General features: G+C 44.5%; 1 long non-coding RNA gene across 1 annotated transcript; it reads left to right on the top strand.

Moving 5' to 3' along the window:
* Window positions 1-20,936: 20,936 nt before the first annotated feature.
* Window positions 20,937-23,639, top strand: LOC311102668. The gene is made up of 3 exons (XR_014610025.1): window positions 20,937-21,135; window positions 21,517-21,657; window positions 21,933-23,639. It is a non-coding gene; the product is annotated as an uncharacterized lncRNA (long non-coding RNA).
* The last annotated feature ends 400 nt before the right edge of the window (window positions 23,640-24,039 follow it).

Below are 24,039 nucleotides of genomic sequence, written 5' to 3'. Positions count from 1 at the left end.
GTGGAGCGGGTAGAGAGTTTCAAGTTCCTTGGTGTCCACATCACCAATGAACTATCATAGTCCAAACACACCAAGACAGTCGTGAAGAGGGCACGACACCACCTTTTCCACCTCAGGAGACTGAAAAGATTTGGCATGGGTCCCCAGATCCTCAAAAAGTTATATAGCTGCACCATCGAGAGCATCCTAACCGGTTGCATCACCGCCTGGTATGACAACTGCTCAGCTTCTGACAGTAAGGCACTACAGAGGGTAGTGCGTACGGCCCAGTACATCACTGGGGTCAAGCTTCCTGCCATCCAGGACCTCTATACCAGGTGGTGTCAGAGGAAGGCCCTAAAAATTGTCAAACACTCCAACCACCCAAGTCATAGACTGTTCTCTCTGCTACCGCACGGCAAGCGGTACCGGAGCGCCAAGTCTAGGTCCAAAAGGCTCCGTAACAGCTTCTACCCCCAAGCCATAAGACTGCTGAACAGTTAATCAAATGGCTACATTGATGGAAGTTACAATCTATCTGCAATATTAAGCTGATCTACTCCCTTAGAAAAATATAAAATAATAATAATGGCTACCCTGACTATTTTAATTGACCCCCTTTTTTACACTGCTGCAACTCGCTGTTTTTTGATCTATGCATAGTCACTTTACCCCTACCTACATGTACATATGACCTCAATTACCTCGACTAACCTGTACCCCGCACATTAACTTGGTACCAGTACCCCCTGTATATAGCCTCGCTATTGTTATTTTGTCTTTTTTTATAACTTTAGTTTATTTAGCAAATATTTTCTTACTCTGCATTGTTGGTTAAGGGCTTGTAACAAATAACATTTGATTTGATTTGGTTAAAAGATAAGCTCTTCGAACTTTCAGACTGCCATTGTTTTGGGGAAAAAGGGTCTATTTCGCCAAACATCTCAAAATGTGTGTATTTTGATGTTTTGAAGTTCTACACCATTTTAATCAGGATAACCTATTATTTCTAATGATGTAAGTTTGGGCAGCGTACTATGCTGTGACCAATTGCTGTTAGTTAAAACATCAAAAATATAACATTTACTCATGGAACTCTGAGGTATTCCCATCAAAAGCTAGCATTTAAAATGTCCGAAATTACACATTACTGTTGGAACTCTGAGGCTGCCCCATTGTTTCCCTATGGGAGAATTGTAAATGGACATGTCCGTCTATTTTGCCACATATCTCACAATGTGTATATTTCGATTTTATTCAAGTCGGACACCATTTTAAGCATGAGAATCTCCTCTTTCTAATGATGTACGTCTGGGCAGCGTACTCCGTTGTCATCAAACGCTAGCCCTGATATACTTTTTGCACTTGGAACTCTGAGCTCCCCCCAATGTCCTGCTATCTCTATTTGACATTGTGTCCATGATTTGACAGATGTAATCTATCATCATAGCTAGTTATGCTAGATAACTGAGTCATTCGGGTCATAAGAAGAAGTTGGAGTGAGGGACATCAGTTTAGTAGCTAGTCAGCACAGGTGTAGCATAGAAGTGATTCCCCCGCCCAAGCCCTCTCAGGAGTATAGTGTGTGATGATCAAGCTAGCATCACTCTGCACTGATCCTTTGGATGGCCATCGGAATTAATTGCCTGAGCTGTCCCAGATAGGCTTACACTTTAGGCACTCTTAGAACGGTGCCCTCCATGGCACTACTCAGCTCTACTTTGTAGGAAATCAAGATTTGGCTATTTTTCAATGTCATTATATACTGTATACACTGAGTGTACAAAACACCTTCCTAATATTGTGTTGCACCCCCTTTTGCCCTCGGAACAGCCTCAATTCGTCGGGGCATGGAGTCTACAAGGTGTCGAAAGCGTTCGACAGAAATGCTAGCCCATGTTGACTCCAATGCTTTCCACAGTTGTGTCAAGTTGGCTGGATTTCCTTTGGGTGGTGGACCACTCTTGATACGCACGGGAAACTTTTGAGTATGAAAAACACAGCAGCGTTGCAGTTCTTGACACAGTCAAACCGGTGCGCCTGGCACCTTCTACCATACCCCGTTCAAAGGCAATTAAATATTTTGTCTTGCCCATTCACCCTCTGAATGGTACACATATACAATCCATGTCTCAATTGCCTCAAGGCTTAAAAATCATTATTTATCCTCCCCATCATCTACACTGATTTAAGTGGATTAAACAAGTGACAGCAATAAGGGATCATAGCTTTCATCTGGTCAGGTCTATGCCATGGAAAGAGCAGGTATTCCTAATGTTTTGTATACTCAGTGTAGGTGTGCTGTTTAAGTGAGGAGTGTCCCCTTTCATATACACCTGACCCTCTCTATTGATGTCTTGCAGGTTTTCCAGGTCATGGTGTAAAAGAGCAGTTTTTTCCCGCAGTGAGAGGGAAGAAGCAGTCGTGTTGTGTTCGTGTTTGAAGTTTGGAATCCGTCAGGCTCAGAGGGAGGCAGAGACCGTGGACTGGAGCTGCTGGAAAAGGAGGGGGAGGAGGGAGGAGAATGGAACAAGCCCACAGTTTGCTCCTGAACGAGGAGGCATGCAGCCAGCTGGGAGAACACCAGAGGGCCGACGAGTTTGTCTTTGAGTGGCTGCGCTTCCTGAAGAAACTGCAGACAGGGTGAGAGGGGGAAGAGGAGGGGAAGGGAAGGAAAGGGAGAGGGGAATGGAGAGGAGAGAGAGAAAGACCCCAGTGGGCGCTTGCAGACAATGGTCTCCCCTGTGACAGAGTTCGGTACATCCCCAAGCAAGGGCTGAGATTAGCCCACCGCTCTTTTCTGTGGCTGTCTCTTTCAGCAGGATGTAAGTCAGTCTGTCTTTCTGGCAATGATTAAAGCAGTGAGTGCTGTAAAGGCTAAATCACGCTCTGCTCGACTGGTTCCGTGTCATGAAGAAAAAATGAACTACACGCACTACAGATTAAATGTTGATGTGATTTGTCTTGCCAGTTGCCATCATCATTTTAAAAAACATCAGTTGCTCAGCGTGCAATACTGTTAGTTTATGAAAAATCCTTTTGGCTATGCAAGTCATGTTGAAAATGAATGCTGCCTCACTGTGAGATCTGTTTTATGTAGTTACTGTCATCTATGTCATGTCTATAAATATTGATGGTTTAATGTTGACTTTAACTCTGTGCTCTTGAATGCAAGACAAATTCTTGTAAATGAACCGAACTGAACTGAGTATATCTCTCCCAGGTGGATGTGAAGATGAATCAGAAGTGTCTGGTAGAACAGTTGACTGTGGTTCTGACTGGTTCTTCGGCCCTCCATCCCGCTGGCTCCTAGCGCACTGCCAGGCCCTGCTCTACAGGGTGGGAGACTCACTCACCTCCAGCCTCACTGCGGACAGGTGCAATGACATCATCCACAGCAAGGAAGACTCGCTCAGCTACCTGCCAACCCGAATAAAAGTACAGTAGCATACTGCAGCTGAATCGTGTCTGGAGGCCAATTACTCAGCCCAGCTGGCCCTTCTCATGGAGCTGGTGTCCCACACGTAAGCCACCCAGACCCCTGCATACGCTGTGTGCTGCAGATGCTGCATCTCCTTCATCCTCAGGACCACACTGGGCTCTCTGCTGGGGGAGAAGGCTCAGATCGCTGCAGCCAAGGAGATCTGCCTGGCCATAGGCAAACAGAAGAGGGCTGTTGGTGAGAGGACGTTTTAATACACCATTACTCATTGAATAACAGGGCAGGGATTGGTTGTTGAAAGATGTGTCACTTCTTGACTGGCACATAGGCTTTTTCCAAATTCTTCTCTCCTTGATTTTTCACGTCCTCTCTCCCTGCCTCCTCAAAACACATTGGTGGATAAGGTCAGAGTGGAAGGACCTAGGATCTTCTCCTCCAATGTAGTGTGAGAAGGAAGGGAAGACGCAAGGAATCTAGGAAAGGCGATTGATAAAAAGTCAATTTGTTTGAGTGGTTAGAAGAATGATGATCTCATACAGGCCTTATGATGTCATTATGTGCATGTCAGCCTTTCAGATTGACAGTAATGCCTCTAAAGTGGTGTTGCTTGGTGGTCATGGTGATGTGTATGTGCATTTCCCCTCCTCCTCAGATGGGTCACCACCACAGACATAGCTGCCAGTCAGCTTGTGTTGGTGTGCACCCTGCTGGAGCTGGGTAGCCTGGTACAGGGTCTGTTAAATGCCGTATTATGGGAAGGCTGTGTGTTTTCTGCTGTGTGTGCAGTTGATGAGAGGGTTGAGTGTGCTATGGACTGCTCCATAGAGTTAGAGAGAGAGAGAGAGAGAGAGAGAGAGAGAGAGAGAGAGAGAGAGAGAGAGAGAGAGAGAGAGAGAGAGAGAGAGAGAGAGAGAGAGAGAGAGAGAGAGAGAGAGAGAGAGAGAGACAGAGAGAGAGAGAGAGAGAGAGAGAGAGAGAGAGAGAGAGAGAGAGAGAGAGAGAGAGATAGTGAGTGACAGTAACAGAGAGAGAGGGAGGGTGGGAGAGAGGGAGAATAGGGAGGGAGCGAGAGTGACAGAGAGGGAGGGAGGGTGGGAGAGAGGGAGGGTGGGAGATAGGGAGCGAGAGTGACAGAGAGAAAGAAGAAAGAAGAGAGAGAGGGATCAGAGATTAATGGGTCACACTCAAATCGCCTGGGCAGCCGACCCAGCATTTTGTGCTAAACAACATTAGTCTATATGAAGAGTTTATATCTACCAATTTTTCACAGTTGTGTTTTTTCATCTGAAATTATTGCTTATGGGTGGGTACCTTCATGTGTGTAGAAAATATTACTGTTCTCAGATTTTTTATTCATAGATTTTAGGTGTGTATTAACATGTTTTTTTGTAAAAGCTATATATCCATTGTTTAGCTGGAATGGAATGTTCATATACTGTATATTTGACTGTGATATGTGGTTGTCTCACCTAGCTATCTTAAGATGAATGCACTAATTGTAAGTCACTCTGGATAAGAGATCTGCTAAATGACTAAAATGTAAATGTTTTGTAAATCTCTTGTTACTGTATTGATTTTTTTGTTAGTTTTTTATATTGATATCACAAATGTATTATTTGTAGAATTCTTTATTAAAATGTTTGTTATTTGTTACATTGGACTGTGTAAAACCTAGCAGTACAACTTATTTCTCTGAGAGTGAGGCGGCTATATAGCGATTTGCAAAATAACATGATTATTTGTCTCTGAAATGAAACCATCAAGTGCTAGATTTCAAACAAATACATAACTGTCGTTGAACAACCCCATGCCATGATTAGATAGTGAAAAAACACCAATCTCTTTCATAAGTTCAATAAAAGGTAATTTACCAACATTTCTGAAAATGGATATATGGCATTTTGGAAAGAAACTTAATTTCTTTAATGCAAGTGTCATGAGGGGATACGAATATAACGGAGCCAGAGGCAGACAGAGCCAGCCTCTACAAGTCTCTACAAAGTCTCACATAAACTAGGTTTTCATCCAATTGGCGACAGATTTCCATGTAAATATTCTAAAATCAGCATAAAGGAAATATGCGCATTTTCTCACCATTTATGTGTTTCCACCAAATCAGTGCTTGATGACGTATTGCACACAAAATATACCAAATAAAAATCTCAAATTCAATGTGTTTCCATCGCATTTTCAACTCTACCGATAGTTTTGCCACAAAAACTGTTGCGTTAAATAGCAAATGTGCCTACTCTAGTTTTAGCACGTGCGCTCAAGCCAACAGCTCGCAGATACAGTGTGGGTAGGCTAGTCTACGTGATGAGATTATTATGGATGAGAGCAATAATATTTGTCATTTGTTTCCCGAATCGTAGTGACTCCAAGTTTACTTCGATATGATGGTTATTATATCAATATTTGCGCATAAAGGCATTTTTTACCAACACAAAAAGATCCCACCATGTCGAACAAACAAATTATCTGTCTGCATTTATGAAATTGTACTGAAACTTCCTGTTTCCATCACAGCTGTGATTTCTTTGTATTTGGTATGACTTTACTCGCATAAAAACTGTGGATGGAAATGTGGTTATAGACAGTCATCAATTCAACCCAACAAACGCTCAATGCCCAATATACTGTACAGTATGTGTGTGCCTGTATGTATTGTTATAACATACTGTTAGACACATTTTAACTGGCTTTTTCTGTGGTGTCCGTCCCTCTCTTCTCAGCCCTGCTGAACACAGTTTTCTCCGTTCTGCTCCACCCCAGTGTGTCAGCACGGTTAGCCGCCGCCTGGTATCTACGCTGCGCAGCTGTGGCCCTGCCTTCTCAGGGAGCCGTGCTGCTGGACCGCTGTGCAGAGAGGCTCAACGCCCTCAAATCCTGCCTTGAGGCCGTGGCCGGGTACAGCGCCGCTATCGCCGCCCTGCTGGGGGCCGTGCAACACTGCTCACTGGGCATCCCCCACACTAAAGGCAGGGTAAGGACTGAGACTGACTTCATCTGGGTAACCTAGCAACAACTATACATAGCCATGTGTATAGTTGAGGTCTTGTAGTTACAGTATTAGTGATTTATGGCTGTTTAATGGCTCCTCCATAGTTCAATTAGATGCTCCACTAAATCAGTGGGAGCTGATGTATTAGTACAGGTATCTAAATGATAAGTGACCGTCTGTTCCCAGGTGGTGATAGGTCTGGCCGAGGACCTGCTTCGTTCAGCCACTCAGAACAGCCGCATCTCCATCCAACACAGGCTGGCTGGCTGCTGCTGTCCGCCCTCACTCAACACGCTAGGTATGTCCATCCTCCACCCTCTGCTGATGTGTGCTGGACCAATGGAAATGTATGGCCTTGTTAAAAAATCTGGGACTTTCTCAGACCTTGCCAACTACTGCTATCTTAAATCTTAAACAGCTGTGTGTGAAAGGGATCCTATCTCAATGAGATGAACCTGTATGAATAAAGGTTAAATAACTTATTATTTAGGTCCAGCGGTGGTTGACCACCACCTCCCCAGGATGCTGCTGCTGTGGAGGTGTTCCTTCCCTCCCTCCATCAGAGACCTGGACATGGAGCTCCGCCATGGGGACCACTTCACCTGGCAGGTCACCCTGGAGGGCCATACTGGAGGGCTGTGTGGTGAGCAACACACACGGACACACACACACATACACACACAGTTGTCTGTTAAGGAGTTTTCTGTTGATGGCCATGTCTATGTTCATTAAGACGTGTATGTTGCTTTTCCATTCCAGCCATGAAAAGCCTGGTGGTTCACTGCAGAGATCTCCTGTTTGATGACGTTATAGGTAGTCTCCTCACGCTTCTTGCCTGTGCTGTGGCTCTGCTCACCAAGTGAGACATCGGCAGGCCTCTGCCATAGGCCATGTTCCAATGGCCATACAGTATGGACCATACTAGCGTATCACTTAGAATACATGCCTATTACATTTATCCATACTAAGTGGTACGCTAGTGTGGATATTTGAACAGAGCCTGTACAGACTACAGAGTACCCTGTCTATCTGAGTATATTCTCACACTTCACCTTCTAACAACTATCACTGATGAAGACAGCCACTTGGCTCTGGTCCTAAGGTTACCATGGAAGCTAAAAGTAACTCCATCCTAAAAGGTGATATCCAGGACGTTTCTGGTGCGTTGTCAAGTCCCCACTTAACCTCTCGAACACTGTAGATGCCTGCTCAAGGACACAGCTAGCCAAACTGCTTCTCCTTCTGAGGACTGATGGTGAATCTCGTTTTCGTTTCTGACTGTTAACGCGAGGCTGACTGAAACCCATCTATGTGAATTGCAGGGTTCCTACTTTGATTAAATCCTATGAATACCAGATTAAAAACTCCTCGGTAGTCTTCAGACTGAGGGTCTATGAGGTCCTGGCTCTGCTACCCCCAAAGACATTTGAAGGTGAGAGCTCTTTTAAACGCTACTCTCAGAGACTTGAATGCTAGTAATAGCTAAGAGGATATTCGTGATAACTTTCATGTCTATGTAAAATCACATTGAGCTTGTGATGTTGACATGAATGCTGGACATATTTGTTGGACATTTCTCTACAGTATATAAAATAACATGGCTTTGTTGTTGAAGTGAGGGCAGTAGCTAGTAGCTTGGTCCTAACCCCAGATATGTAACTCTGATTTTCCCCATACACCCACCCACCCATCCACCCACCCATCCACCCATCCATCCATCCATCCATCCATCCATCCATCCATCCATCCATCCATCCATCCATCCATCCATCCATCCATCCATCCATCCATCCATCCATCCATCCATCCATCCATCCATCCATCCATCCATCCATCCACAAAGAGAGTTTTGGCATCGTGCTGAAGCAGCTGGTGACAGACCTGACTGGGCCAGAGAACTTGGTGTGTTCAGAGCTGACGTTACTACCCCCCCTCAGAGTGGTTGGGTTAAATGCGGAAGACAAATTTCAGTTGAATGCATTCAGTTGTACAACTGACTAGATATCCCCTTTCCCTTTCTGTCACAGTGATGACCTGGCACAACTTGGCCCTGCTCTGCAGGACATGGACCAGCGCTACATAGAAGAACAGGTCTGCCTGAGGCCAAAGGGCGCTGTCACCATAAATTACAAATATAACTAATGTATAGAATCTCTGTCACACTCAATCACTTGGTGCTGTAAACAGTAGAAATGGTATGCATCTATTAGTCCATTTAGATTTGTGAAGGAGGCAGAGGAGAGGAAGGTCTGTCTGTTGGGTATAGTCTAGGCTAGTGGTTCCCAAACTTTTTCACTCAGGCCCCACTTCCATCATTGGGGAACATTCCATGCCCGCACTCCTTTGTCTGTGGTGTCTGTCCTCTGTCCTCTGTCCACCGCTTTGTTATCAGAGCAGCATCTTTATACTGTTTCTTTTCACTCAATGAGGAACTAAATGGTGTTTGTGGGTGGGTGGTTTTCTTGTGAAAGTGAGATTCAGCACTCAACTTCTTTCTCACAGTTCAAGTTACCTTTTTAAGTGTTGGGGACTGTTCATGACTACTCTTTACAGCAGAGATGGGTTTGATGTTTTTGAAAAAGAAGCTCATAAGAGAGCAACAGGCTTTTGGAGAATTTCAATTTAGGAGACTAACTCCCGCACACTGTGTGCATAAAACATCAGGTAAAAATAGAAAAATATTGAGAGAAAAAAAATATTACCACATTGCACATCACGGTGTAGAGACTGAAATGTTCAGATACAAGTTAACTTTGTAACGATAAAGGAGACTGGAGTCAGAGGTAATAGCTTTAATACAGAGTGCTCTGGGTACAAGTAGTCACACCCAGATGCAAAGACTAGTACAAAGTGAAACTTCCTTCGTCTAGAGATTATATATATTGACTTAAGAATGTACTTTAGTGTCACACTTATGTACGTTTCTTATAAAGGGGATGACCTTTATCACAGTGTTGCTTGCTGCTTATGGTAAATGCTCTATCTCTGCGGCATACTCTCCTGTGAGTCTTCTGCATTTTAAATGAAACAGAAGCTTTCAGTCGAATATCAGGAAGTTTGTGGTTAGCTTCTCGAGACATGCAGCTTCATATTTGGTACTTGTGTAAGGGTCATGTCTAGTACACAGGGTGATGGAAATGGAACAAATGGAACTGAAGGAGGAAACAGTGTCACCAGTTAAAGCAAGTTTTTCTAAGGTTGACTGTAGCAGGCCTTATTCAATGATATGATCACACAGAACAATGAAAGGATGTGTGTGTGTTCACTATATCTCCTGGCCTGTCCACTGGACATGCTGGCCTCTTCAGTCGTCCACTGGACATACTGGCCTCTACAATAGGCTAGGTTTTGGTACATTTCAGTTTAGGACACTAACTCCCATACACTGAGTGTGTACATAAAACATCAGGACCCGTATCCACATTGCATCTCAGAAAAGGTCCACGGAATCCTGTTAAAACCTGTTTTAAGACTACAACAAAAAATCCCAGTTCAGAGTAGGTTTTAGGATGATAAGACACTGCCCAGACAAAGTCTGAACCAGGTGTAAAATCAACTCATAAAAGTTTATCTCAGCTGGTAATCTCAACAGTTTGAGGTACAGCAAAGGAAAGATAGTGATGACAATCATAAACATTGTTGCAAATGATGGGGAATAACCAATCGCGATGACACATCGCCAGCTGTGCATACTTACATTTTTACATTTTAGTCATTTAGCAGATGCTCTTATCCAGAGCGACTTACAGTACTTACGGGGAATCGAACCCACAACCCTGGCGTTGCAAACGCCATGCTCTACCAACTGAGCTACATCCCCTGCCGGCCATTCCCTCCCCTACCCTAGACGACGCTGGGCCAATTGTGCGCCGCCCCATGGGTCTCCCGGTCGCGGCCGGCTACGACAGAGCCTGGATTCGAACCAGGATCTCTAGTAGCACAGCTAGCACTGCGATGCAGTGCCTTAGACGACTGCGCCACTCTTCAGACAACCACGGTGAATGTGACTGTAGGTAAAACGTTTTATATAATTTTCGCATGACACGATCACTTAGCCTACTCTGCCTACTTAGCTAATATGTTGACATACATATTTTTTTAACCAATTCTGATGGTTGTTAAAAGCTGGATTTTGATACCGGTATATCAAAACACTTGTCACTCCCGTTTAACAACTCTAAATCGCTTTGGCACAGTTGGAATCAAATCATTTGCAGATAATGTTGCATAAAACCTTTTAAAGGTCTATCATTTTCATTGAACACAATCAATGTTAGCATAGGCCCTAGATGCCTTGAATTGCCCAACTTATAGGCATTCCCAATTTAGGCATATTTTATAACAACATGATATTGAGCTCCAAAGGGATAACTTGAAATAACAAGTTGTAGGTGTCATGCCCTGACTCAGGGGACTCGTATATGTTGAGTCAGGGTGTGTATATTCCTTGTTGTATATATTCTATGTTGTATGTCTAGTATGTATAGATCTATGTTGGCCGGTGTGGTTCCCAATCAGAGGCAGCTGTCGCTCGTTGTCTCTGATTGGGGACCATACTTAGGCAGCCTATTGGCACTGTCTAGTTGTGGGATCTTGTTCCGTGTAAGGTATGTTGTGTGTTCTACCTTGGACTTCACGTTTCGTTTCAGTTGTTGTTTTGTCGTTGTGTTTATAAGTTAATAAACATGTACGTATATCACGCTGTGCCTTGGTCTGACCCGTCATTAAATGAACGTGACAGTAGGTTAATTAAATAATCAAAATATTTTTTTCAGCTTGGTGAGAAGGCAACAAACTGTTGCCGCAATTATTAGAAAATGGAAGAAGTTCAAGATGATGGTCAATAACCCTCGGTCTGGGGCTCCATGCAAGATCTCACCTCGTGGGGCATAAATGATCATGAGGAAGGTGAGGGATCAGCCCAGAACTACACGGCAGGACCTGGTCAATGATCTGAAGAGAGCTGGGACCACAGTCTCAAAGAAAACCATTAGTAACACACTACGCCGTCATGGATTAAAATCCTGCAGCGCACGCAAGGTCCCCCTGCTCAAGCCAGTGCATGTCCAGGCCCGTCTGAAGTTTGCCAATGACCATCTGGATGATCCAAAGGAGGAATGGGAGAAGGTCATGTGGTCTGATGAGACAAAAATTGAGCTTTTTGGTCTAAACTCCACTCGCCGTGTTTGGAGGAAGAAGAAGGATGAGTACAACCCCAAGAACACCATCCCAACCGTGAAGCATGGAGGTGGAAACATCATTCTTTGGGGATGCTTTTCTGCAAAGGGGACAGGACGACTGCACCGTATTGAGGGGAGGATGGATGGGGCCATGTATCGCGAGATCTTGGCCAACAACCTCCTTCCCTCAGTAAGAGCATTGACGATGGGTCGTGGCTGGGTCTTCCAGCATGACAATGACCCGAAACACACAGCCAGGGCAACTAAGGAGTAGCTCCGTAAGAAGCATCTCAAGGTCCTGGAGTGGCCTAGCCAGTCTCCAGACCTGAACCCAATAGAAAATCTTTGGAGGGAGCTGAAAGTCCGTATTGCCCAGCGACAGCCCCAAAACCTGAAGGATCTGGAGAAGGTCTGTATGGAGGAGTGGGCCAAAATCCCTGCTGCAGTGTGTGCAAACCTGGTCAAGACCTACAGGAAACGTATGATCTCTGTAATTGCAAACAAAGGTTTCTGTACCAAATATTAAGTTCTGCTTTTCTGATGTATCAAATACTTATGTCATGCAATAAAATGCAAATTAATTACTTAAAAATCATACAATGTGATTTTCTGGATTTTTGTTTTAGATTCCGTCTCTCACAGTTGAAGTGTACCTATGATAAAAATTACAGACCTCTACATGCTTTGTAAGTAGGAAAACCTGCAAAATCGGCAGTGTATCAAATACTTGTTCTCCCCACTGTAGGTCTAGATTATGAGGTCGAAGGAATTGTCCGTAGAGCTCTGAGACAGGATTGTGTCGAGGCACAGATCTGGGGAAGGGTACCAAAAACTTTCTGCAGCATTGAAGGTCCCCAAGAACACAGTGGCCTCCATCATTCTTAAATGGAAGAAGTTTGGAACCACCAAGACTCTTCCTAGGGCTGGCCTCCCGACCAAACTGAGCAATCGGTGGAGAAGGGCCTTGGTCAGGGAGGTGACCAAGAACCCGATGGTCACTCTGACAGAGCTCCAGAGTTCCTCTGTGGAGATGGGAGAACCTTCCAGAAGGACAACCATCTCTGCAGCACTCCAACAATCAGGCCCTTATGGTAAAGTGGCCAGATGGAAGACACTCCTCAGTAAAAGGCACCTGACAGCCCACTTGGAGTTTGCCAAAAGGCACCTAAAGGACTCTCAGACCATGAGAAACAAGATTGTCTGGTCTGATTAAACTAAGATTGAACTCTTTGGCCTGAATGCCAAACATCACGTCTAAAAAAAAAAATTGGAGGAAACCTGGCACCATACCTATGGTGAAGCATGGTGGTGGCAGCATCATGCTGTTGGGATGTTTTTCAGCGAAAGGGCCTGGGAGACTAGTCAGGATCGAGGCAAAGATGAACGGAGCAAAGTACAGAGAGCTCCTTGATGAAAACCTGCTCCAGAGCGCTCAGGACCTCAGACTGGGGCGAAGGTTCACCTTCCAATAGGACAATAACCCTAAGCGCACAGCCAACACAACGCAGGAGTGGCTTTGTGACAAGTCTCTGAATGTCCTTGAGTGGCCCAGCCAGAGTCCGGACTTGAACCCGATCTAACATCTCTGGAGAGACCTGAAAATATTTGTGCAGCGACGCTCCCCATCCAACCTGACAGAGCTTGAGAGGATCTGCAGAGATTTTTTTTTTTTTTTTTTTTTTTTTGTCATTTAGCAGACGCTCTTATCCGGAGCGACTTACAGTTAGTGAGTGCATACATATATTTTTTCATACTGGCCCCCCGTGGGAAGAATGGGAGAAACTCCCCAAATACAGGTGTGCCAAGCTTGTAGCGTCATACCCAAGAATACTCGAGGCTGTAATCGCTGCCAAAGGTGCAAAGTACTGAGTAAAGGATCTGAATACTTATGCAAATGTGATATTTCCGAATTTTATTTTTTTATAAATTTGCAAAGAAATCTACAAACCTGTTTTTGTCATTATGTGGTATTGTGTGTAGATTGAAGGAAAAAAATCAATTTTAGAATAAGGCTGTAACGTAACAAAATGTGGAAAAAGTCAAGGGGACTGAATACTTTCCAAATGCACTGTAAACCACTAATATAGTCTAATAATTTATCAGTGGAGCTAAAATCCTCTAGTGACACAGAAATGTAAAGTTGAATTATTGTCTGCGTAGCAGTGAAAATCAATGCTGTGCTTTCTTATAACACTGCCAATGGGTAACATGCAGTACCAGTCAAAAGTTTCGACACACCTACTCATTCAAGTGTTTTTCTTTATTTTTACTATTTTCTACATAGTAGAATAATAGTGAAGACATCAAAACTATAATAGTGAAGACATCCAAACTTTTGACTGGTACTGTATATACAGTATAAACTGAACAGTACCGGACCCAAAATCAAACCTTGTGGAACGCCACGTGACATTTATTTTCTCTGAGTTATGTTCACCAAGGGTGACAAAAAACTCACGACTGGTTAAATAGGTCCTAAACCAATGTAGAACTGGGCCGGAGAGGCCAACCCACCTCTCCAGTCTGTCCAGAAGGACATCATGGTCAACAGTGTTCGAATACAGCACTTAAATCTAAGAGTACAAGGACAGAGAGCTGTTTGGCATCTGAGTTGGCTCTAAGATAATTTATCACTTTAACTAAGGCTGTCTCTGTGCTGTGGTGGGCACGAAAACCAGATTGGAATTTTAAAATAATACAGTTGGCACTTAAAAAATAATTGAGCTGTTTGAACACCAGTTTCTCCAGAATGTTGCTTAAGAATGGAAGGTTGGAGATTGGGCCTTCCCCCAACATCAACAATAGAGGATATGTCAATAGAAAGCCCCTTGGTAATAACCAGGTCCAGAGTATGGCCGCGGTTATGGGACGGCCCAGTAACATGTTGGATAAAGTCCATAGAGCTCAAAAGATTCATAAATTAAATGGCCTTGGAGTCAGTCTCTTTGTCAACATGAATATTAAAATCGCCCAACACAATGATTTTATCATACTAGAGTAGGAATAAAATGTCTCTATTCTCAGCACTTACGACCAATTTTCTTTGTGGATACGGGTCCAGGTAAAAAGAGAGAAACATTTTGCCATATTCGATCACAGCTTCTGTCCATCCACTGTCTGTTACGTAGGTGTGTGTCTTTGTCTGTGGTATCTGTCCTCTGCTATGTGATCAGAGCAGCATCTTTATACTTTTCACTCAATGAGGAACTAAATAGTGTTTGTGGGTTGGTGGTTTTCCTGTGAAAGTAAAATTCAGCCCTCAGTTTTTTTTCTTATAGTTCTATTTCCCTTTTTAGCTCAGTTTTGGGGACAACTTCTCTTTATCACAGAGATAGGTTTGACGCTTTTTATTAAACTTGACTGTGTGACTGCAGTTACAATCATTTAGGCTCTACCTCACCCTCTATATGGTTAATCTCCTGTCTCCTGAACAGGACACAGATTCTGGAACTGTTTACTGTGTCTCTGAAGCAGTTGAAGGGTTTCCGGCAGCAGACTGTTCAGACTCACGTGACCGCTGCTCTCTGCAGTGTCCTGAAGGTAAACATTTAGAGCCTGAACTCTGACATCTTGGTAGGCCTGATAGCCTTGCCTTTTGGATTACCAACCTATATAATAGGATGTTTTTTTTATTCTACACACGTTGTCTAAAGGCAAAATGATAATACAAATGTCTTCACACTTACGATGCAAATTTCATCATAGTGATGCACAATTTTAAATGTGTCGTTGTGAAATTTCCTTTGGGATAAACTAGGAGATGTTACTGTGGATATGCCATGCTGTATGAATAAACCCTCCTCATCTCTGTGTGTGTGTGTTCAGCCCCTAGGCTCCAGCCGTGTAGATCTGGGTCCAGAAGAGGTTCGGAGGCCAGCCATGGGCCTGTTGGTAGTTGCTCTGGAGAGCTCTAACCCCCTGCTGCAGTGCATGGCTGCTGAGGGCCTGTCTCGCCTGGTACAGGTGGTCAACAACCATGCATTCCCTGTCTCCATGACCCTGCTCAGCTTCGACAAGTGAGTGGACAACCCCCGACCCCTTACCACACACATACTGGACTGATCTGCCTTTGGCAGTGATATTGTACAATGTCTTGCGCTGTCTTCATTTAGGACTCCATATTAGGGTGCATGCTAAGCTAATGTTGTGACATTTGTGTGTTGGTTGGACAACATTTTATCAGTTTCACAGTGCATTGGACCTCAGATTGATCCTATCTCTCTCCCACCAGGTTGAAGACAGCCCAGGATGCTGTGATCGTACGGGTCATGCCCAGGTGCTGGGTGCCCTGCACCGCTATGTAGAGGGCACCAGCTCCCCCCAGCACCTCAGTGCCTGTGTGGGCATCCTCTTCACCCTCTCCCAAGACAGCACTTCCCCAGAGGTCCAGGTACAGTAGTGATTACCAATCTGATTTAGTTCAGAGCTTGTTTGTTCCTATCGTCACCCACTCAACAGCTGTTGTTTATGGACAGACCCTGTACGTCACTTCCACAGCTCCTCAAAAAGACGTTGAAAAGGTCTATAGGGAAATAAAAGTATCTGTTGGCAACTTGGCAACTGTCTCCGCTTTGTCTGTGTAAGAGGTGGGCGCTGCACTCTCTGTCCAAGGGTGATGGACCTGGCTGGTCCTCTGTACCACGGCTATGTGGAGGCCAGCTTCACCCTGGTGCTGAGGCTGCTGCTCTCTGTCCCCCCACCCATGTAGAGGTCCACCAGAGCCTGGGCCGCTGCCTCAACGCCCTCCTCACTACCCTGGACCTAACCTACAAGGTGAATCCCATACTTAATACAAACACTTTAAAGGATCATCTGATAGAGAAGAAAAAGGCGGGTTTCTATCACAATATGAGGACCTGACCTACAAGGAGACCCAACTCATAGACACACACTGAGTCACTGTAAAGTAGAAATCTTATACCAGAGAAAATACCATTAATTTCTTAGGTACTTAGGTGCCGATTCTATATGTATAGCGATTCGATACTGCAATTTATTTTGCGATTTGTGTTTCCAAACATATTGCTCACTATATGTCTGCTGCAGAGAGATGAGAGAGCATTAGAACATTTGTTTTGATCAGTCATGGGAATAAAAGTGCTGAAGACATGTTCGCTCACTATTAAAAAGAACATGGAGAACAAGCTAAAGGATGAAAAATACCAGAGTTTAGGTGCAGGTATAGCCGACTACCGCTAGCTAACGCTGCCTAGCAAAGAAAATCGATACTTGGAGTCAAAGTATTGATATAATATCGTCCAAAATAATATTGCGATATGTAACTATACATTTTTTCTCCCCATCACTAATATGTAGGAGAGTGTCGATTCGTTAATAGGCGAACGGAGGAGGAGGAGGAAGAGGTGGAGGAGGAGGAAGAGGAGGCTCAAGTGTATCCTACCGTGGAAGAGTTTTGAAAGCCTCCACACGACCTTTGAAACAGCAGTTTTCTCGGATTGAAAAAGCATGCACACATTTAAAAATGATATGCTACTTATCCTTCTGTCTATAAAATGTCTAGCACAACTAGCTAAATTTCTTTTTCCACTTTACACATGTATTTTGGGATTCCACCTCTGTAAACGTAATTTGCCTGATGACGGGCTAGAGAAGAAAGAGCCTCATTTCATTCAAGCGCATTTGTTTCCTCCCCTCCCCTCGACTCCCCTCCTCGACTACCTTTGACCTTTTTCAAAAGGAGGCGAGGAGATGATGGAGAAGAGTACGTGAAGAATCAAGGAAATCCAATTGAGATTCTCCCTATGTCCTACCTAGGTAGCTAATTAGCTAATGTCATTCCTAGCTAATGCTAAGCTATTGAGCTAATGATACCATTAGGCTGGTGTCAGCAATCCCTCAGACACACACTCCAACATAGCCATAGAAATGGAACTACCTAGTTGAACACAGTTCTCTTTTGGAATGTTGATGACATTTTTTTTGGTGTAAAATGTGTCAAACCAGGCAGTCCCAGAGAGTGTTTCTGCAGTGCCTTCCTCTGTAGTGACGGTGTGCATTCTCTCGCATACAGGAGATCTTGTTGGATTATTCTATGTTGGTAGGTTCTTTCCCCTGATTGCAGGAGTTCCTGTGTGACGTTTATCTGTTCTATTTGCTGTTGGCCCTGATCCTACTTTCTTATCAGTGTTTTCTTTGTCACCCTGTTGATTTTCATTTTGGTTGTCCTTTTTGGTTTCTTTTTGTTTCTCTTCTGTGAGTTTGAACTGACCCGATCAGGCATCCACAGCGAGCATGAACCAATGGCGTCCTTCCTTCCTTCCTTCCCTCCCTGACAGCCCTCTACCAGGGGTAGTGCCAAGGATTTGTTTTGCGTCAGTGGCTCTTTTCTCAAAGTCCTCCTCTCTTCACACTGGTCAAGGGGAAAAAACAGTCACTAGTCTCTGTCAACTGCTTTTTGCTCTATTTATTAGTAGTAGTGAGTTCTGCTATCAGTTCTGAGAAATGATGACCATGACTACATGACTATATAAGCAGTAAAGATTGATTGATGACACTGGTCTAAACAACAAACAACATATAATGTAGTCACTGACGCAAGTACAACTATCCTTCCCAGTACCTCTGCTGTCAGATCTTTTCCACACTCCTCTAGCTTGGTCCCAGATCTGTTGGCGCCGTCTTGCCAACTTGTTGACAATGACCTGACAATGATTATAGGGGTTGGCAAGACCATACAAACTGATTTAGGACCAGGCTAATACTCCTCCCCCCTCCTCTAAAGGGGCTTCTGTTTGTTTGATATGACAGGATGATTAACAGTATCATGGCACCAGGGAGGACTAATTTCTAGTCTCCACTCCCAGGGAGCTAATAACACTTCTTCTGTTGCTTGTTGTTTGTCTTCTGCTGTGTAACTCACAGTCTGTTCTCTTTTCTGTCAACCCCTGGTTAGCAGGCCAAATAATTTTGGATTCAGTTGTTGACACACAACTGTGAAAGTAATTGCTTGCTGAAATATCCCTGATATTTCGGTTTCGCTAGCTGCTCACAGCAATTATTATTTTGTATCCGTTCCAGCATGATGTTGAGCTGAACATTTATTAATTATCTATGATAGTGTTTCTACTGGGGTTTTGAACAGAGGAGTAGTCACACTGTTAAGATGGATAGACTGGGTCCTGTAATGAAATGTGATCTGACTCACTCTTAGTTCACTTCTTCTATCCTATGAATTGTTATGTTTCAACCAAAGTGCTAATCACTCCTTTATTATGGGATTCTCCATGTGCTACTATCACTTCAAAACACAGACAGAATGGTCACCCTCTCTACAGGTGTTAGGGTCTCTATGTAGCCCTGATATACTGTGTTGCTTAAGTACGTATTGGTGTCTCTGTGTGTGTGTGTGTGTCTCTGTGTATCTCTGTGTGTGTGTGTGTGTATATGTATGTATGCATGTCTGTGTGCGGCATGTGTGTCACTGTGTGTGTCCCTGTGTGTGTGTGTGTGTGTGTGTGTGTGTGTATATTTTTTTAAATTTTACATTTTAGTCATTTAGCAGACGCTCTTATCCAGAGCGACTTACAGTTAGTGAGTGCATAGATTTTTCATACTGGCCCCCCGTGGGAATGGAACCCACAACCCTGGCATTGCAAACGCCATGCTCTACCAACTGAGCTACATCGCTGCCGGCCATTCCCTCCCCTACCCTGTGTGTGTGTGTGTGTGTGTGTGTGTGTGTGTGTGTGTGTGTGTGTGTGTGTGTGTGTGTGTGCGTGCGTGCGTGCGTGCGTGCGTGCGTGCGTGCGTGCGTGCGTGCGTGCGTGCGTGCGTGCGTGCGTGCGTGCGTGCGTGCGTGCGTGCGTGCGTGCGTGCGTGCGTGCGTGCGTGCGTGCGTGCGTGCGTGTGTGAACCTTTGCAGCTCATACCTGTCTCTGCGTCGTGCTGTGGTGGCATGTCTGAGACAGCTGGCCCAGAAGGAAGCCCTGGAGGTGTCAGAGCACGCTGTGGCCCTGGTCAAGGAGCTGCCGTGCAGGGACAACACACCGCTGGGTAAGACCAACACATACACACACACACACACACACTGAGACTGAGACACAAACACACACTAAGACACACACACTGAGACACACACACACTGACAGACACATACTGAGAGACACACACAGACTCACAAACAAGGCGAGATGTTTATGGTCACTGACCTTTCGACAGCAAATCTATTATCTTTCCGGTAATAATAATAATAATATGCCATTTAGCAGACGCTTTTATCCAAAGCGACTTACAGTCATGTGCGCATACATTTTTACGTATGGGTGGTCCCGGGGATCGAACCCACTACCCTGGCGTTACAAGCGCCATGCTCTACCAATTGAGCTACAGAGGACCACGTAATGCTCAGCATGTGCAAATGGACTTTGAATAATGAACATACATTAAGATGTAGCTTAATAAGCTGTAGAAAAGCCTCATTGGGGCCCGTGTCTCCTCTCCTCCTCAGATGTGACCATTAAGGAGGTGGGCCTGGAGGGGGCTCTGCTCAGCCTACTAGAACGGGAGTCTGACCCCCGTCTCTGTCAGGACATCCAGGAGACCCTGGTTCACATGATGAGTTCCATCGCCATGGGGAAACTGGCCCACTAGCTCAAACTCTGCAAAGACGTCCTGTCTGACTCTGCAGGTGGGTGTGCTGTCAAATGGGGCCCTGGAGCTGTGCCTGTGTGTGCTGGTGCATAAACTACCCTAGCTCAGCACCAAGCTGGGCCGGCAGCCCCAGTGGGGGCCAGGGAGGATCGGCCTGGAGTCTCAGTGACAGTGACTGCAGACTGGTAGTGGCTGCTCTGGGCATTCTGTCTGACCTCATTGGATAGGAAAAGGTGCAATGCCCTCTCACCATTAGAAATTCTTAGTTATATTTGACAAGTTTAAAAGATTGACGTTTCGGCCTTCAATGGCCTTCTTCCTGTCTGACCTGCCATCCATCTGCTCTCCTGAGGGTAAGCCAAGCTGGGCCTGCTTGCGATACTAACCAGGACTGTGGTTAATTAATTCCATCTCAACTCAACTAAGTCAGGAAGTAAACAGCACAGAGAGTAGGTCAAGACCATGATTAATCATTAGATTGATTCATGGAGAATGATTGATTATTTGATCAGTAGTGGCCAATACATGACTCACAAATGGACGAATACTAATTTGTAAATGAATGTGTTAAAGCCCTTTAAAAACAACTTTATCTTGTTTAAAGAATGATCACTCAGATGATAGGTTGATTAAACATTCTCCTCCTCACCACTCTCTTGTCTTTTCTATGGTGCTGTGGTTAACCTGTGGTTAATGGTTAAACCCTGTCTCTTCTCCCCCATAGGTAGTGTGTCCATCCTGCCTACAGTACTATACCTGTTGATGGGGGTGCTGAGGGAGTTGGTCCAGCAGCCCTGTGGTGGTGGGGCTCTGGGCCTGGTGGGAGCTGTGCTCTCCTCCCCTATAAGTCGCTCAGAGAAGAGCTGCGGGGGCCCACCTGCTGCGCTGTGCCCTCAACACCCTGCTGGACTTCTGGGACTCAGGTACGGAGTCAGGGACAAAGCGGAATGGGAGGACACTTCACATTGAAAACAGAATCACGCACACACACAACCATGCACACAACCACACACACACACCCACACACACACACACATACGCAGTCTGTTACGACACAGGAGCCCACACCACAAGGAAAAATTGATCAAACAAATCAGCCTACAGCAAATGTAATGGCCTTTGGTTTGAAAGTCCACACATACGCAATCCCATTTTAAGTTCCTCAATTGCATTCCAAGTTTGGTCTTGGGTTTTACAAGTCAAAATACGGTTCAGAATGCACAATTCCATTATAAATTGTATTAGGTTCAGTCAGATTCTAACTGGATGAATGATTCTCTTTGTGTCCCTGACTCTGTTAACAGATAAGCCCAACCCTGCGGTGGATGAGATCAGTCTGTTGACAGCTCTCACCATCTTCCTGCTGTCTGCCAGTCCTGAGGTCACCACAGCCCAGCCACTGCAGACACGCTGCATAGACAGTCCTGGAGTCTAAAGACCCTGTGGTAACTCAGCACTAAGTAGTTCAGCAGTAATACAAAACTATAGAACAAGGCACCTTTTTAGGACTCCTTGGTGACCCACTGTCTTATGATGACTATAAAAGTATTTTATATAGTCAACTTTTCTACTGTGCAAGTTACTGTTCAAAGTTCCTCGGTATTACATTCTCTTCAAGCATTCAATGCAAATAGGTTCTCCCCACTGATTCTCATATGTAAAGCATATGTAAAGGCTGTATCCACAGCTGACTCTACAACAGCTCTCTATTCTTCCTCAGGTGCTCAGCAGGAGTTACCAGCTGCTGATGTCAGTGTACCAGAGCCAGACGGGTTTAGTGGTGCCCTTCATCCAGGACCTGTAGGGATGTGTGATGGGACACCTCCAGGAGGTGGAGAGGAGGAGGTCCCAGAGCCCCGAGGAGCTCCAGGCCATCCAGGATGGAGTCAGGACCCTGGAGGCTCTGGTGTTTGCTGCAGACGAGACACACCATGAGGAGACTAAGTTACCTCAGACTCCCGACTGCTGTGGTCATTAGTGGTCAATATTATTAGTCAGCTTTTCTAGATGTTGAAGTGGAAAACTATAATAAGTTCCCAGGATAATAGGTGTCAAATCTGGATTGGTTGATATTTTTCTTTCCTTTCCAATTGTTCTGTCTTTCTGTCCCATGATGCATAGTCTTATTTTGGTTGTGTTTTGATCTTTGACCGCCAGGTCCCCAGCTGGTGGCCATTCTCCTTCCCATCCTAATCTCTTGTCTGCTGGATGAGAATGCCCTGGCCTCTGCCCCCATGCCCGCCCGCGCACTGCATGAGTCGTCCCTGCAGGACCTGATGCGCATTGGCCCCCAGCACTCGTCCGTCTTCAAGGCCCTAACGGCCTCCTCGCCCCACATGAAGGCCAGGCTGGAGGCTGCTGTCAAGGGCAACCAGAATAGTGTCAACGTCAAGGCCACACAGCTCCAAGTACCCAACAAGACCTCACCTAGCATTCAACTCAAGACCAATTTTTTGTATTCATTAGTGCAAACAGAAGTGTTTCTTATGGACAAATTCAGGTAGGTCCCTCCCCATTTCGGCCTGTTTGCTTCCTAGTGAATACACACACCCCTGTTCAATCAGTATGGGAAACATTAGCTCACTTCTAACCATAGCATTTTCATTCACATCTAAACTTCACATGGCATCCACATGATTGGATGTCTACAGTATTCGTTTTGTCATATCATTTGAATGGCTGTCATCATATTATGTAGAGGCAGTCTATATATAATACAGACATTTTGCAACGCAAGCTGAAAGAGATGCAGCATACATACACACATATATACACACCGCTGTCATAATTGTAGAGTGTTGAAGGAAAATAAAACTGCATTAACTTCATTCTCCAACACAACTTTGATTTGAATTGCCATAGCAATACAGGTAAAGCAATGTAAACTACCATGTACTGAAAGTTTTTTTGATTTTTAAGACCAATCCAACTGTCTACAGAGCAGTGTGTCCACAGAACAATACAACCACTGCACTGATGTTCTTGAAATGGCATTGCACTTAACATACTGTTTAATGTTGTAGCTACATGTCCAGCCAGCAATCAAAACTTTGTTATTAAGTTAACATTATAATGGTCATAATCTTAGTGCTGTATTATGGTCACTGACTACATTAAAAAGGGCTGCATAGAGATCCATTTAACCAGCAGTCAGTTAGCAGCATCACTTTATCATTACTAGCATAATCCTCTCAGTGTTCATGTTAAGTTACCCTACATAAGTCTCCTGGGTGGCTGAGTGTGAAGGAATGTATGTTAAAATAATTTCTGGTCCAAAGGACACTATTCAGAATTGTGGTTTACGAAATGGATACAAACATCGAAATTCAATCAAATGCAATGAAAATGTAAGTGACACTATGATATTGGATCAGTCAATCGTGGGAAGGTGGTTCAGAAAGTTAACACTACAAATTAAAGAATTTATGCAATAACAAATACATCTGGTAAGCAGTGGCGGCTCCTGAAAAAATTCTCAGGAGGGGCAATTTTTCTGATGATTTAGGTGACCTACACACATTTAAAAAAAAGATATGTCCAGCAACAACATGAAGACAGGGGCAGCATATAAGTCAATACCAGAAGCATTTATTGACTGATCTCAAAAGTGTTGGCTTACCAGGGTTGGTGGAGCCCTCAGTTTCATCTTTGCCTCGCAAAGCTAACTCAAACACTCCGCAAAACTTCACACACTGGATTAGCCGGCTGAGGATGTGGCGGTTCTTGCTAATGTCGTAGTAAATATATTTGTTATAGTGAATATGGAATATGATATGTTGAGTAAAATGTTGTGCTAAGATCTATTTAGGTCAGGAGCTGGTTATAAG

This window comes from Coregonus lavaretus, assembly GCF_964263955.1.
Source record: "Coregonus lavaretus genome assembly, chromosome: 27".
In the NCBI taxonomy this organism is placed as follows: domain Eukaryota; kingdom Metazoa; phylum Chordata; class Actinopteri; order Salmoniformes; family Salmonidae; genus Coregonus; species Coregonus lavaretus.
Note: the sequence above shows the minus strand (reverse complement) of the source record. Positions and strands in the feature narration are given on the sequence as shown.